At 34.6% G+C, this 16,213-nt stretch overlaps 1 long non-coding RNA gene across 9 annotated transcripts in view; it reads right to left on the bottom strand.

Annotated features, from left to right (window-relative positions):
• LOC143649492 (uncharacterized) overlaps positions 1 to 16,213 on the bottom strand; it is a 340,610-nt gene that overhangs the window by 214,543 nt on the left and 109,854 nt on the right. For 3 of the 9 annotated variants that reach the window (XR_013159040.1, XR_013159045.1, XR_013159048.1), the window contains one exon: positions 179 to 919. The exons of 4 other annotated variants lie outside the window; for them this stretch is intronic. This is a non-coding gene — a long non-coding RNA (uncharacterized LOC143649492). Of the gene's footprint in view, positions 1 to 178; positions 920 to 16,213 lie in introns of those variants that run through there. 2 more of the 9 variants (XR_013159046.1, XR_013159047.1) reach the window with 2 other exon arrangements.

Raw genomic sequence — 16,213 nt, 5'->3', positions numbered from 1 at the left:
TGAGCTGAACAAATGGAGCTAAATTGGAAGTAATTTTCTACTTTATATATTTTATTTTGAAACAACACAACTTTCAGTAATGTCTTAACCTTTGTTTAACAACCCAGCAACTTCTACAAATTACTAGTGGGAAAGTTCTTTAGAAAATAATTTCTGAATATTCCTGTCTCCTACCCAGAGAAAGTTCAGTTAATAAAATATTTATAGTGATTTTAAGTAGAAATTTAAATTGATCTGATATAGAAATAAAAGAAATGTCAGTTATTACTTTGTTTTCCTTATGCAGTTGCCAAGACTGGGAAGCAAGGGTTGCCATTAAGAATATTATCATCATATATCCAGAATGATGCTTTGATTCAGAAAAGAAATACAGCACGTATTCTAGTGTTTGGCACAGTTCAGTCCATTCACTAGGAGACCATGAAACATAATTCATCATTCAATCTCAGTTTCTTCTTCTGTGAAAGAAGTAATGGTGTGCACAGGAAGAGGACTACAAGAGTTCAATGCCATTATTACTGTTGGCTGAGAGGTGAGTGTACGGAAAATATCAGTCAAAACTTTTAAAACTGGGAGTTCAATGCTCGGTAATTTTGATTTTCATTTCTCTATCTTTCTGCCAAGATAATATCCAGTGAAGTTTTAAATTTTTAGCTTATATGGTCGCTAAAATATTGAAGTCTGATATAAACAATTCTACTTAGTCCAAATACAGTTTCTATTGTCACCTGATGAAATTATATGTTTAAGAGAACATGTCTGGGGATGATGCTGCAAAAAAAGCGTCTGGGCTCTCTTGAACCCATATTTCCTATGGTTACAGGCCAAATAAGAAATTGATACTTTCATGAGGCAGCTCCCTTATCGTTCTCTCTCTCTTCTTTCCTCACTGACATATGTTCCAGAGTTGTATTCCTTCCTGAAGAAATAAGGAAAGAACATAAATAGAAAATGATAAGAAGTTTTGTAGATTATTCCTTTCAACAGAAAAATGAATAAGCTAGAAAAGGGGCTGGAAATGACTAGGTGATAATCCTTGAAACAGGTTGGACATTTAAAATAACCACAAGAGTGCCAGATGAAGGGAGGGATTGCCAAAACTTCAGCTTTTGTAAGTGAAAACAGGAACCAGTGGCAAGCCCTCTTTCCTTGGCTTGTTGCAGCAGCTGTGGAAGCATGGACCAGACTCTGGGAGCAGCTAGCTGAAGCCAGGGTACACAGAGGAAATCCTGCCCTACAAAAGTTAGAACTGAAGACTGTGGTTGATCTGGGGGATCCCTGAGGGACCAGCTCTGAACTGGCCCTGGCTTCAGCCCTCTGGGGAGCAGCAGCTCCTGTCCACCCAACAGCATCAACTGGAACATATAAAGAGCCAATGCATCTTTTTTTCATTGGCTTTCTTTCTTTTATGTATGGGTGTTTCTTGGTCTGGCAGATCCTTGAGTGCCAAATGTGAATACTAGTCTTAGTTTTGACACTCTGATTTAATAGCAAATTCTGTCCTAACACCAGCACCCACTGAGATGGAAAGAGCCAGTGAACCTTTTTCATTGGTTTTTGTTCTTTAACGGGTAGCTGTTTCTTGCTCTGACTGATTCCTACAGGACCAGCACAGATGGTAGCCCAAGTTTTGATCCTTTTGGTGGTTTCAAACTTCACACCATCTGCCAGAATGTAGAACCAGTAACCCTTTTCCTTTTTGATTTTCATTTATTCATTCTTTCTTCTTTCCTTTCTCTGTGACAGAATCCTGAGGGACCAGTATGGACAATGGATTCATTTCGGCCTCTATAGCAACAGCTTCCAGCTTCCTATCAGCCTCTACCAAGACACTTGGAATGACAGTATACCTTTTTCTTTTGAAGGTGTTTGGTCTATTTTGTTAGTATTTCTTTTCCTTTTTTTTTTTTTTTCTTCAATCTTTTCTCTCTCTTTCATTCTTTATTTTCCTTTTCTTTTTTCTTATTCTTGGCCCATCAGTCTAAGGAGTGGGAGAACTAGACATTCAGAGTGAATACAACATAATACTCAGAATTCCAGTTTTCAACAAAAAATTACAAACATACAAAAAGATAGGAAAGTGTGGTCCCGTCACAGGAAAAATAATAATTTGATCGTAACTACTGCAGAGGAGCTTCAGTCTCTGGAATTACTAATCAAAAATCTTAGATCAGCTCTTAAATTAGATTAAAGAACTAGAGGAAAACATGGACAAAGAAGTTAACAAAATCAGAAGATAATATAAGGACAAAATGAGAATTTCACTAATGAGACATAAATTATAAAGACTTAATAGGAAATTCGTGAGCTGAAAAGAAAAATAAATAAAATACAAAAAATACAATAGAATGGTTCAGCAACAGACTGGAGTAAGTGGAAAAAAGGATCAGCAAACCTGTAGATAAGACACTGGAAATTGTCCAGTCTGAGGAACAGAAAGTGAAAAGAAATATTGAACAGACCCTGATGAACCTGTGGACCACCCTCAAGCATGTAAATATTTGCAGCATAGGAGTTCAGCAGAAGAAGGAGATAACAGGACAGAAGAAAAATTTGAAAAATAAAGAAAGGACACTAGACTATAACTTGAAGCTACATGAAGAAATAGAAACATTTGGTATATAGGCAAATATAAATGCCAATATTATTGCATTTTTCTTATACAGTTCTGTCTACTAATTCTTATATGGCTTGCAATTCAGATTCATAATAAAGCATAGACCCTTGTTACTGAGCATACAATATAAAAGATGTAATTTATGGCAATAACAATATAAAGAAAGAGATAGAGGATATAACAATAGAGTATTTTTGGCTACTGAAGTCGAACTGGGATCAATATAAACTAAATTATAATATATTTAGGTTGTTTGATGTAATCCTCATGGTAGACACAAAAAAATCTAGAAAATTTACACAAAAGCTGAGAACTGAATCAATATGGTACATTATTTTAAAAATCTAGAGAGAAAGGAAGGCAATAAAGAAGAAAGCAGGGGAAAAAAAGAAAACAAAAAATAAAATAATGTAAATGATCAAGGAAAAGTTTATCAGTAATTATCTTAATGTTATTGGACTTAAATCTCTAATCAAAAGGCAGAGATTGGAAAAATGGATGAAAAGTGTATAACCCAAATATATGCTGTTTACAAGAAACTTATTCAAAGACACAAACAAGGTGAAAATTAAAGAATGGGAAAAACAGCACATGCAAATAGTAACCAAAAGTGAGCTGGATATCCAGTTGACCAAAATGGTGGTGCAAGATGCTCCAGGGTGTTATTTTCTCACAAAATCATTGATCACCAAAAACTGGCAGGAAAATCTTCCTCAAAATTATGGATAGCAATTAAATGGGTGAATGCTGAATTATAAAAAAAGTTCAGCTTTATAAAATGGTAGAAGATAATGGCACCATTTGTGCTCCCATTCTGGGTCCCAGATCCTGTTCTGGTGAGAGAAGAGTAACTCTTGGGTGCATACTGTGGGACCTGTATGACAGTGCCAATTCATCCATTTGCTCCCTGAAAGACTGAAACAGAACACTTACCTCTAGCTCACTCTCCCAGAACTTGCCCTGTAGGCAAAAGCAGCTTGCAAACAGCTAAAGCAGTGCAGGACATAATTAGGTTGGAGTAGCCTGGAGCAAAGGATTATCAGCTTTAAGATATATAATAGAACTCTAAAGTTTTTGGGCTGGGGAGAAACTCTATTTTATAAGGAGTGGAATTATAATTTATAATTATAATTTAATTCTTAAATTATAAGAATTTGAATTTCTGTAAATGAAAGAATTACTAAGGTCAGGAGCAAGTAAAAGCCCAAGTCAAGATGCAAGCTCAGAAAAGATGGAGAGGACTCAGGATGTCACATTCAACACAGACTGATTTTCTTGATAGGAAATCTAAACCTTAAAGGAGAACCAATTTGCAGATACTATGAAAGGTGGCTTTTTTTGTATTGCCTTGTTTGTTTTTGCTAGCTCAACATTCAAGGAAATCTTGTCATATCACTAGATGAATAAAAAAGTAATAAAGATCTCAGGGACAAAAACCAAAAGTTAACACTTTAAAATGTTATAATGTAAAATGTACCACAAAAAGATTATGAAACAGGTAAATAGGAAATGGTGGTGATCCAAAGGAAGAGGATAAAAATCCAGAAACCATCAACAAAGATCAGAATTTGGACCTACTGGATAAAGACCTTTAAATATTGCTTATTGGCATGCACAAATAGATAAAAAGAAACACAAGGAAGAGATGAAGTTTTTATTTTCCTTATTTTTCTACATGGAATGGAAAATACAGAAATACTAATAGAGAAATAGAAATTTTAAAAGGAATCAAACTGAAATACTGTAGTTGAGGATACGATTAACTGAAATAAAAATATTTCTTACAGGTTTTAAACAGCAGATGGACGTTGGCAGAAAAAAGAATCTGAATTCAAAGACAAGAAAATTGAAATGATTCTTACTGAAGAGGACAAAGTAAGAGGAATTTTAAAAAGCAAACAGAGCCTAAGAGATCTGTAGGACCCTGTCAAGCATATTATTATATACATCAGGTAAATTCCAAACGGAGAAGAAAGAGAAAAATGGGCAGAAGGAAAATTCGAAGAAATAATGGCCAAAAACTCCCCATATCTAAAGAAAGAGATGATATGCACATTCAAGGAATCCAAACAGGATAAACTCAAAGAGAACAACAACAAGACAAATAGTTGTCAAACAGTTCAGGTAAAGATAGAAGAGAGTTCCAAAAACTTCAAAAGAAAAGCAGTGTGCTACAGGTAAAGGATTCCCAGTAAGATTAAGTTCCAATTTCTCATTGAAACCTTGGTGACAAGAAAGCAGAGGATGAAATATATAAAGTTTTCAAAGAAAACAATTGCCAAACAAGAATCCATGAGGCTGTTTTCAGAAAAAAAAGAGGGCAAAATGCAGATATTTCCAGATAAACAAAAGCTGAGGGAGTTCCTCACCATTAGATCTGCCCAAGAAGCATCACTAAAGGACATTCTTCATACTGAAAAGAAGACACTAGACAGTAGATTGAAGTAGCATAAAGAAATGCAGACCTCCATAAGAGTGATCATGTGAGTAATTTTGAATACTGATACTATTGTATTGCATTATTTGGTATGTAATTCCACTTTTTACTTCTCACAGGTTCAAAAATGCAACTGCATAAAAAGTAATGTTAAATTCATGGTTCTGGACATATAATGAATAAAGATAATTTGTAACAAGTACAACAAAAAGGTAATGTAATGGAAGGGCATTAAAACAGTTTTTGAATATGCTATTGAATTTAATTTGGTATCAAAATACACACTATTGTTATATATTTAGGGTGTCAAATTTTAGTTCCATGTAAAGCACAGACACTGTATGAAAAATAAACATAGAAAGAAATACAAAGGGAATCAAAATGGTACAATGCAAAAAAAATCAAATAAATATGAGAGTAGGTATTAATAAAAGAATTGAAGGACAAAAAGGTATAATACCTACAATGACCAAATAATGGTAGGAGAAAATCTTGCATCATCAGTAGCAACTTTAAACCTAAGTCCATTAAACCCTCCAGTTAAAATGCAGAGATTGGCAGAATTTATTAAAGAAACCATGATCCAATTGTATGCTTTACACAAAAGACTTACATTGAATGCAAAGTAATACATTTTCTTTCATTATTTCAAAATATTAAAAGAGTGAAGTAATAAAAGAAAATGTATCATGTGGATAGCAACCTAAGGGAGTTGGGTTAGGTATATTAATATCAGATAAAATTGACTTTTAAGTAAAAAACTGTTATGAGTGAAAAAATTTATATAAACTTATTGTGGTCATATTTACCTAAATTCAATGAGAAGACATAACCATTGCAAATATAGATGCACTAATAGTAGAGTCCCAAAATTTATAATGCAAATATTGACAGATTTGAAGAGAGAAATAGATGGTTGTACGATAATAGTAGCTGACTTCAATAGATGACTTTCAATAATGGCTAGAACATACAGACAGAAGATCAATAAGGAAATAGTAGGTTGAATGATACTACAAACCAACTAGACCCATCACATTTAGGTGAGAGCACTGATCCCAGGAGCTACAGAATATCCATTCTTCTGAACTGCACATGGATCATTCTCCAGGATATACAATACTCTTAAGTCACAGAAAAATCTCGATAAATAAAAAGTATTGAAATTATTGAATGTGTTTTCTCCTGCTACAAAGGAAATCAATAAAGAGAGAGTTGGAAAAGTCACATATATGTGGAAGTTAATAATACACTCTTCCATATGGTTTTTAAATATTTTTATTGTGAAATATAACATAGATACAGAAAAGTGATAAATTTCAAAATTCAGTTTAACAAGTAGTTATAGAGCAAATTTCAAAGTGTAATAGGGTTTACAGTTCCACAATTTCAGGTATTTCTTTCTAGCTGTTCTAATATGCTAAGGACTAACAAAATATAGCAATGTAGTGATTAAGTAGTCACAATCATTTGTTAGATCCTTACTCTCCCATTCTTCCCTTTCATTTGATCTTTGTTACAATCAACAGGGATGTATTAGTTTTTGAAGCTGCCAGAATCAATGTACCAGAAATCGAATGGCTTTTAAAAAGGGAATTTAATAAGTTACAAGTTTACAGTTCTAAGGCCATAAATATGTCCTAACTAAGCTTAAGGAAGGGTGATCTGGGAAGGCACATGGCTGGCTTCCATCTCTTGGCTTTCTTTGGCTCTCTTCACATTCTGGCTTGCTTAACATCTCACGGACAGACACGTGGCAATGTCTGCTGGGCTCCAAACATGCCAAAACATCCATATCTCTGTCAGCTCTGAAGCAACTGTTCTCCAAGCATCTGTATGAGCTGTCCTCACTGCTTGTGAGAATATTGGGAGTTTCCCAGATAGGAAAGTTTAATACTCCATCAGTGTCCTAAGGGGACACTGCAAACACATTTTTATTCTCTACCCAAATTATCTGGGACGTATCGGGCATCACACTAAGCTATACAAACCAATGAGGTCTCACTCCCTATTAAAGACTCCATGCAATTATGGTGTTCAAATAAACTGACCATGCAAGTTAAATTAAATAATGTGCTACCCAAAATACAAATTTTGCACGAAATAATCATCTCTTCTTTTGGTTTCCCACAGAAGTTGAAGTTTTAAAATATGAACCATATCATCCTTTACTCTGTATTCTGATTAACTTTAGTCTTACCCAGATCAGCTTCACTCATATGTCTAGTCAAAGTCAGACCAGTTTTTCAACGGTTTCTGTATAGGGTAATGCTGACTTTCATAACTTAAGTGCTCTAAGTCTTGAGTCTCAGGTGTCACATAAATACCCACAGTTTCAGGGAACAACCAAGTTTTATACAAACAGCTCAGTATCTCAGAATTTAGAAATAATAGTTCTAACTCCTGTATATATGTGACTTCTGTTAGAGCTTACACTACAGGACTCTTTACAATAGGTCCAACCTGATAACCCATACTCTTGACTTCAGTTCTCTGAGTTCATATATCATAGTTAATCTACATGAGTGAGGCATGATATTATTTGTCTTATTGTTTCTGACATTTCATTCAACAAACTGTCCTCAAGGTTCATTTACATAGTTGCATGCCTCACAACTTCATTCCTTCTTGCAGCTGCTCAGTAGTCCATTGTATGTATACACCATAGTAATTCCTTCCATTCCTCAGTCATACCCTTAGGGCACCTCCATTCATCGTGAATCATGAATCCTGAACATTGCCACTGTAAACACCAGTGTGCAAATATTCATTCATATCCCCACTCTCAGTCCTTCCAGGAATATACCTAGAAACAGGGTTGTATGATCACATGGCAACCCCACCTCTAGCCTCCTGTGGAACCTTCACACTGACTTTCAGAGAAGCTGCACCTCTCATTTCCTACCAACAGTGAATAGGTACATCTCTTTATCCACGTTCTCTCTGGCACTTGTTTCTTTCTGTTCATTTTTAAACAGTTTTATTCAGAAAACATACAATCCAACCTAAGTCTATATGAAGATGTTTCCTCTACTTCCACAAATAATCCATACCCTTCCATACCGCCCCCCCATTTGTTGACATTTAGTTTTGGCATAATGCCTTTGTTACATTCACTGGAAGCATATTACAGTGTTACTGTTGACTATAGATCTTTAACTTCCACTGATTGTATTTCTTCCTGTATACAAGTTCATTTTCAATGGACTTACAATGTTGACACCCATTTTTTCTTCCTCATGCAAAAATGTTTTATATTTGTGCATCTGATTACCATCATTGTCCACTCTAGGCATTTCCAAGTTTTACCATCTCAGTCTTTACCCTGTAACTTTCCTTCTTGTGTCATACATGCTCCCAGTCCTTCTTCTCCAATCATACTTGCATCCAGCTTCAGTGTATTTATATTATTGTGCTACCATCAGATAGTATTATGCTATCCATTTCAGAATTTTTACAATCAATCTTGTTGCACATTGTGCACTCCTTCAGCCCCAAATGCCCAATTTTTACCCTCTTTCTATCTCCTGATAAACTGTGTTCTTAACTTTAACTCTTTAACTCATTAAAGTTCACTCATTAATGTCAGTTCATATTTATGAGGCCATATACTATTTTTTTTTTGGCTAATTTCACTCACATAATGTCCACCAGTTTCATTCCTGTTGTTACATGCTTCATGACTTTATTCTGTCTTATAGCTGCATAATATTCCATCATATGTATCTACCACAATTTGTTTAGTCATTCGTTTAGCTCACACATTTGGGCTGTTTTCATCTCTTGGCCGTCATAAATAATGCTGCAGGAACCAGCCTGCCATGCCCATGAGGGAGGGGCTCTGGTCTCCACAGCTTGGGAAACTTAGAGTTCTGTGTGGGACTCAGTCATTCTACCCATTCCAGACTGGTGTATGCTGTGTGTCTGGTCACTGATGAACCCCCAGCAGTTGTTCTATATTGTTCCTGGCTATTTACTAACTGCTCTGGAGAATGAACTAAATTCCACATTCCCTATGCCATCATCTTTTCCTATTTGTCTTTATTTAATAAAGTGAGGAATTACAGGGCCATGGTCTGAGAAAGTAGAGAAAGAACTACATGGGAACAGTGTAAAAAATGAAGATTTCGTCCTTGCCATTTAGGGAAAAAACACCTTGAGAACTGCAACAGAGGCAACTCATCAGCCTCAGGCTGGAAAGGAGCTACTTATGCCTATGGGCATGGTCCCAGTACTCCCATAGCCATAGGCACCTCCTCCATGGGTCCCATGCAAAGGACTAAATAATACACTCTCAAACTATCAATAAATGAAAGAAGAAATCACAAGTGAATTAGAAAATATCTTGAGGCAAATTAAAACTATAACATGACATATCAAAACTTATGGGATGCAGTAAATGCAGTGCTGAGAGGGCAATTAATACCTTCAAATGCTTACATTACAAAAGAAAAAAACATTTGAAATCAGAGACCTAATAACCTCACTCCAGGAAGATGTAGAAAAAGAAGAGTGCACTAAACCCAAAGTGAGAGGAAGGAAGGAAATAATGAAGAGTGGAGTTAAGTGGAAAGGCAATTAAAAATTAATATTATAATAATAGGGAGAAGTAATGAAACCAAAAATTGTCTTTTTTCAAAATCAAACAAAAATCAACAAAACTTTAGCTATGTTGACAAACTAAAAAATGGGGGAGGAGACAAATAACTAAAATTAGAAATATAAGTAGGGACGTGACATTTGACCTCAGAGGAAAAAAAAAGCATCATCAGAGGATAACGTGAGCAATTGTATGCCAAAAGTTAGATAACCTAGATGAAATGGACAAATTCCTAGAAACATGCAAAGTAACTATACTGACTCAAGAAGAAATAGATCTCAATAGACCAATAATAAACAAAGAGATTAAATCAGTAATCAAACAACTCCTAACAAAGAAAAATCTAGGACCTGATGGCCCCTCTGGCAAGTTTTACCAAACAGTCCAAGAAAAGAATTAAAAGCAATCCTGCTCAAATTCTTCTAAATAATTGAAGAGAAGAAAACCCTTCTAACTCATTCTATGAGGCCAACCTCACCCTCATATCAAAGATAGATAAAGATACATAAGAAAAGAAAATCCAGACCAATTTCCCTTCCAAATATAGATGTAAAAGTCCTTAACAGAATCTAACTAATCAACTTCAACGTTAAAGAATATCAGCAAACTGAAACCACATTAAAATAATTTGACACCATGATCAAACAGGATTTATGGCAGGTATGAAAGAGTAGTTCAACGTAAGAAAATCAATTAATGTTTTATACCACATTAACAGATCGAAGGAAAGAAATCATAATGATCATCTCAACTGATGCAGAAAATGCATTTGACAAAATCCAGCGCTGGTTCTTGAGAAAAACATCTTGAAATGAAATGAGACTTCTTCAGCATCATAAGAGGCATATTAAAAATTCCTCAGCTAATGGCATACCAATGGTTGAAGACTGAAAGCTTGCCCTCACTAAGATCAGGAACAAGACAATGTGACCACTGTAATCACTGTTATGCAACATTGTACTGGAAATTCTACTGGAACAATTTAGCAACTAAAAGAAATTGAAGACATTTAAATTGGTTAGGAAAAAATAAAAGTTTCTGTATTTTCAGATAATATGACACTGTGTAAAGATTCTTAAGAAAATCAGCCACAAAGATAATGCAGCTAATAAAATAATTCAGCAAACTGGTGGGGTACAAGGTAAACATGCAATAATCAGAGTGTTTCTATGCACTGGTAGTGAATAATATGAAAAGGAAATCAAGAAAAGATTCCACTCACACTAGCAAGTCAAAGAATCAAATATCTATGAATAAATTAAACAAAGGAAAGAAAGAACTTATACACTACACAAATTTGATGAAAGAAATTAAAGGACACTTGAATAAATAAAATGTTATTCCATGTTCAAGGACTGGAAGACATAAACATGTCAGTTCTACTCATTGAAACTTAAAGGTTCAACACTATCCCAATCAGAATTCCAATAGTTTTCTTTGAAGAACTGGAAAAAAACAATCATCAAATTTACATAGAAGTGTAATGGGTCCCAAAGGGTCAAAAACATCTTGAAAAGAAACTAAAAGTTGGAGATTCACATTTTCTGATTTTATAACTTATTTATAGTAATCAAAATAGTTTGATACAGACACAATGAAAGACAAATAGAGCAATGAAATCATAATAAGAGTTCAGAAATTAACCATCACATCTATGGCCATTTGAAGTTTGGCAAATGTACCACCTTCACTTAATAGGGAAAGAATAGTCTCTCCAACAAATGGTAGACAGAAAACCAGTTTTCTGCATGCAAAAGAATGAATACAGACCATTATATCACACCATATATAACAAGGAAATAAAAAGGAAAGACCTAAATATAAAAAACAGAACTATAAAACTCCTAGGAGAAATTATGAAGCATATTTAGGATCTTGTGTAAGACAACTGTTCTTAGACTTTACACCAAGATCAGAAATAAAAAAGAGAAAAAAAAATTGATTCAAGACTTCATCAATATTAAAAGCTTTTGTGCATCAAAGGACCACATCATGAAAGTGAAAAGACAACCTCCTGAATGAGAGGAAGTATTTGGAGAACACGTATCTGATAAAGTATAAAAACACTCCTATGACTCAACAACAGAAAGGCAAATAATTCAAATAAGAGATGGGGATAAGACCTAACCAAAGAAGATAGTCAAATAACACATGAAAAGGTGTTCAATGTCATTGTTCATTAGGGAAATACAAATCAAAACCACAATGGAATTCACTTCACACCCATTAGAATGACTACCATTTAAAAAAAAAAGAAAAATCAAAAGGATTGGAGATGATGTGAAGAGATAGAAACACTTGTTCATTGTCAGTAGGAATGTAAAATGGTTCTGCCACTGTGGAAAACAGTATGGCAGTTACGCAGAACGTCAAGTATGGAATTACCTTATAACCTTCTTGAACATTTGGATGGAATGTAAAGGAGAAGAAAGCCAAGCATTTTTGAAAGCCTACTACATTTTAAGGTATTTTTCTGACATTACCACATTACAATTCAATGAGTTGGGAACATTAGTCCAAGTTTTCAAATGAAGTGGAGTAAATTGCACAAATTTGCATAACTGATTCTCAGAATGGGGACTGGGTATTCTCTCTCTCAAGCCTATAAAGAAGAACTGTGTTGCCTTCTCTTAAGGAAATTACAATTTAAATAAGTCAAGCCATTTCCTCCATCACTATAAACCTCAGTTTCCACCTTTTGAGAACGACATTAATAATACCTCAGAAGACTGAGTAAAGGAAATGGGGGAATATTCCGAACTGGGTTAACAATGCAATGAAAAAATGCATAGAGTTCTCAGAGAGATTAGAGTAAAGCAATGCAGCTAGAGAAGAGTAATTGTGTACAAATGCAGTAGGACATAAGTTTTGAGGTAAACTGAGGCCTGGTTTGTCACATCTAGTATTTCAGAATGTTGTATCTTAATATATGGGCAATGAAAAAATTTTATTATTTATACGGATAAAATGGTAGAAAGATGAAAAACATGAACTTGGTCTGGATATTGTATTTTAACAGGATTATTCCTTAAGTATCTGTTGACATCTCTGGAGGGCTTATTGTCAGAACATGGACTGAAAGTTAATAGACTTACAAATTCTAGACCTGGTTCTGCCACAAAATAATAAGAAACTAGCACTGTCTCAAGAGGCCTAATTTTAATGACCATATTTAAGAAGATAATTCATTCCAACTTTATAATTCTAAGGATGTGATGTAGTAAAGCATTTTAAATCATGGGGCCTTGGGGGCAGGCACAACTGGCCTGGAGCCTTCTTTCTGCCACAATTCAGCTCTGTTACCTTGGGGTAAAAATCTCTTCAGATCTCAGTTTTAATAACTTTAGAATGAGGTTAATAAAAACACTTTCTTCATAGTATTGTTGAAAGGCTTGGAAATGAGGTGATGTGTATAATACAGGGACTTACATATTGATTCCTAAAAGTTAGATGTAATTATGGTGAGTAATGCATCTCTTAGCTTTCCACAAAGGAGAGATCCACATTTGTTAGCACTTTTTTCTAAGTGTGACAGATAAGCAGTTTGCAGCCCTCTACCCTCTCTAGAATAAAAGGTTGAGATTATTGCAAACTATAAGGACACATAGAAAACATTATTTTATATTCTCTTGGATTTCCTCCTCTTCTCAGTTCCCACGTATGTGAAATCATGACTGTTACTATTAAGAGCATAAGCTGACATATGGCATGCAGCAAAGGGTGTTGAAGGCAGAAAGGAAGTGATCGAGGCTCCTTTCAACAGTATCACATCTAAGGAAAAGGCCAATGCTATATGTTAGCCCAGCTTCAACTGGGAGAAGAAAAGATTTTTACTAATGGAGTAGTAATGTTAAAAGAATAAAAAGTGAGACCCTTCATTTTTCCCTGGGAAAACTTTTCAGAAAATACAAGCCAACTTGAAGCTCAATCAAAGGTTCTGAAAGGGAGAAGCATAGGCTGTGTCTCCAGCATCTCAACTAGAATGAGTGTATGTAAGACATCTCTGTCAATGACAGCTTTCTGGGTTATTTTTAATTTAATCTCATTAGTCTTGTCTTTTTCGTGTGTAGGAATGAGTCACAATATGGGTAACAATTGTGAAACTTCCCTTTGGAGAATTCCTTTACATATTACTTTGGGAGACAACTATAAAGTCTTATAAATGATAGCCCCCATAAACGTCAGCTCCCATAATTCAGTTGGTGACAACAAGCCAAGCTTGTGGATGGGCAGTCACAGATATTGGGGTTGAATATTGTGTATGACATCAAAATCATGGCTTCGTAAACATTTCCTTCTTTGCATACAGATTTAATTATCATGCACCCCAGAGAAGAGCAAAACCAGGGCCAACTTCATTTCAAAAGAAAGAAAAATGTGTTCCTATTTTTATAGCCTTGTAAAAGCAAGGAAATGTCTGAAGAGAAAAAAAAAAAAAAAAAAAAACAGTCTTGAAGAAGAATGCAATATGCCCCAACCCAAACTTATTCAAGATGTCATTCCTGGATAGAATTCTATACTCTCAGCACTAGACAGGCTGGTTAAGCAAAGGCAGGTTCTACATGCACTGTCATTTGAACGTGATACTGATAGATGGTTTTTACAAACAGGCTGGACCGCAATGAAAAGCCTTGTGAATGTGCTAAGACTGTTTTAACAGGTCACTGGAGACCAAAGTGCCTGAAGGAAAGAATCTAAGCCAAGTCCTATGAACAGCTCATAATATATGAATAATGAAGCACTTCAGAAAAAATACATATAAAATGAAGATATTCCCAAAGACATTTCTAGTGTCACTAATGTTTTTGAGAACCCTTCTAGCTGCAACCTGATTAGGTGTTTCAGGATCTGCAATAGGTTTACTTCGTGACCCTGATCCACAGTTCTTTTTTCTTTTTATTTTCAAATCTCAGAGAATAGGTTTCCATTGTACTTAAGTAGGTAGAAGTATTGTCTGAAATAAACATAAGACTATTTAATGAATCAATTCAACAGAGAAACAGTCCATCACACCTGTAACTAGAATTGTTGGGACCTTTCAAGGGAAATAAGGAAAGTAGGACTATTAGCTGAAAAAAAAAAAAAGAAAATCCACCACCTTATAAATAGGCATCATGTAACTGTTGCCAGTCAATCCCACATAGCACCCAATTTCATCAATACACATGTGACTTAGACCAAAAAACATTTAACCAATTTTTGCTCATTTGCCACCCAAGCATAATTTGTCTCTGAACTTAAGATTCAATTTTAAGTCTTTGAATATGAATTTGAGCCTTTTAAACCATACATTTGCATAAACTATAACCTAATTAATTAACAAATTATCATATAAAATAGTTTCAAAGCTAAGAATTTGGCATCATACATAACTAGTTCATGATTTGTAAGCTCCAGAAAAGTTAGAGCAAATGGGATTTACTTTTGTTTCAGGTGACAGCATAAGTTAAGATGACTGGTTAGAGCACATTCAAAGAAAATTAAGAGCCAGAGGAGCATTAGTATTCAAATATTATTTCCAGCTATTATTTCTGATATTTGTCTCTCATAGGGTCATAGAAAGTAAAAGCAGGAAGACGTTTGTTTGGATATTGATCGGTCCATCTTTTTGCATTTACTTTTTTAATTTATTTAAAAAATATGACAGAATCTCCGTAGCCTTTCTCGACAGTTCATTCTAGGGCATGAGAAAAACCTATTCCTTTCGTTATATGTCTACCAAAGATTAAACATCATTATTTACCATTCTTGAATGTAGACCTCTGCATGGTGAAAGCATAACTATATATATCAGACAGTTTTACAATTACCAAGTCACATTCTTATACATCTAATTTGACTCTCATAAAATTCTTAGGAGGTGGACAGGGCAGGTAAAACTTCAGGGGCAGCATTTGATGTGTATTTGCATCACTGACATTGAACACATAGAATGTACTTAATGGTACTTCCTGAATAAATTGTTCAATTATTCATCTTTAAAGGGCAATAAAACCAAACTCAGTAAGGTTGAGAGACATACCCAACATTTATTTGTTTAAAATTTATCATTAAGGCTGGCTTTGAGGGCTTCTGATAAGTCCTAAATTCTTTGCCCATAATGAATTTACTAGGTCTCCCCACATACTACCTTAGAATATCCATCCCAAAAATAAAAAATAAAAATAAATATCCTAAGAGACAATATAAAGATGGAAAAATGATTTGCTTATTTATTTTTAAATCTCAATGCTTAATTGTACTTTGTTTCAAAAATCATTAAAAAAAATAATCCTACTTTACTTTCAGATGATTCATTTTCAAAGGCAAAAATATTGTCCCAAGAATAATGATTACACCTTAAGTACTTAAATTTTTATTGGCTAATAATAGAATTGTTTATATTTGTAAGATACTTATTTTACTCAGCACTTTCACATTCCTTACTTTGAAAATCCACAAAGTAGTAGCATTGGTTCCATTTTAAGCTAAGGAGATGGTGGGTGCATTAGGGCTTCCATAACAAATTTCCACAGACTGGGCTGCTTAAAACAATCACGGTTCAGGAGGCCAGAGTTCA

This window comes from Tamandua tetradactyla, chromosome 11 (genome assembly GCF_023851605.1).
Source record: "Tamandua tetradactyla isolate mTamTet1 chromosome 11, mTamTet1.pri, whole genome shotgun sequence".
NCBI lineage: Eukaryota > Metazoa > Chordata > Mammalia > Pilosa > Myrmecophagidae > Tamandua > Tamandua tetradactyla.
Note: the sequence above shows the minus strand (reverse complement) of the source record. Positions and strands in the feature narration are given on the sequence as shown.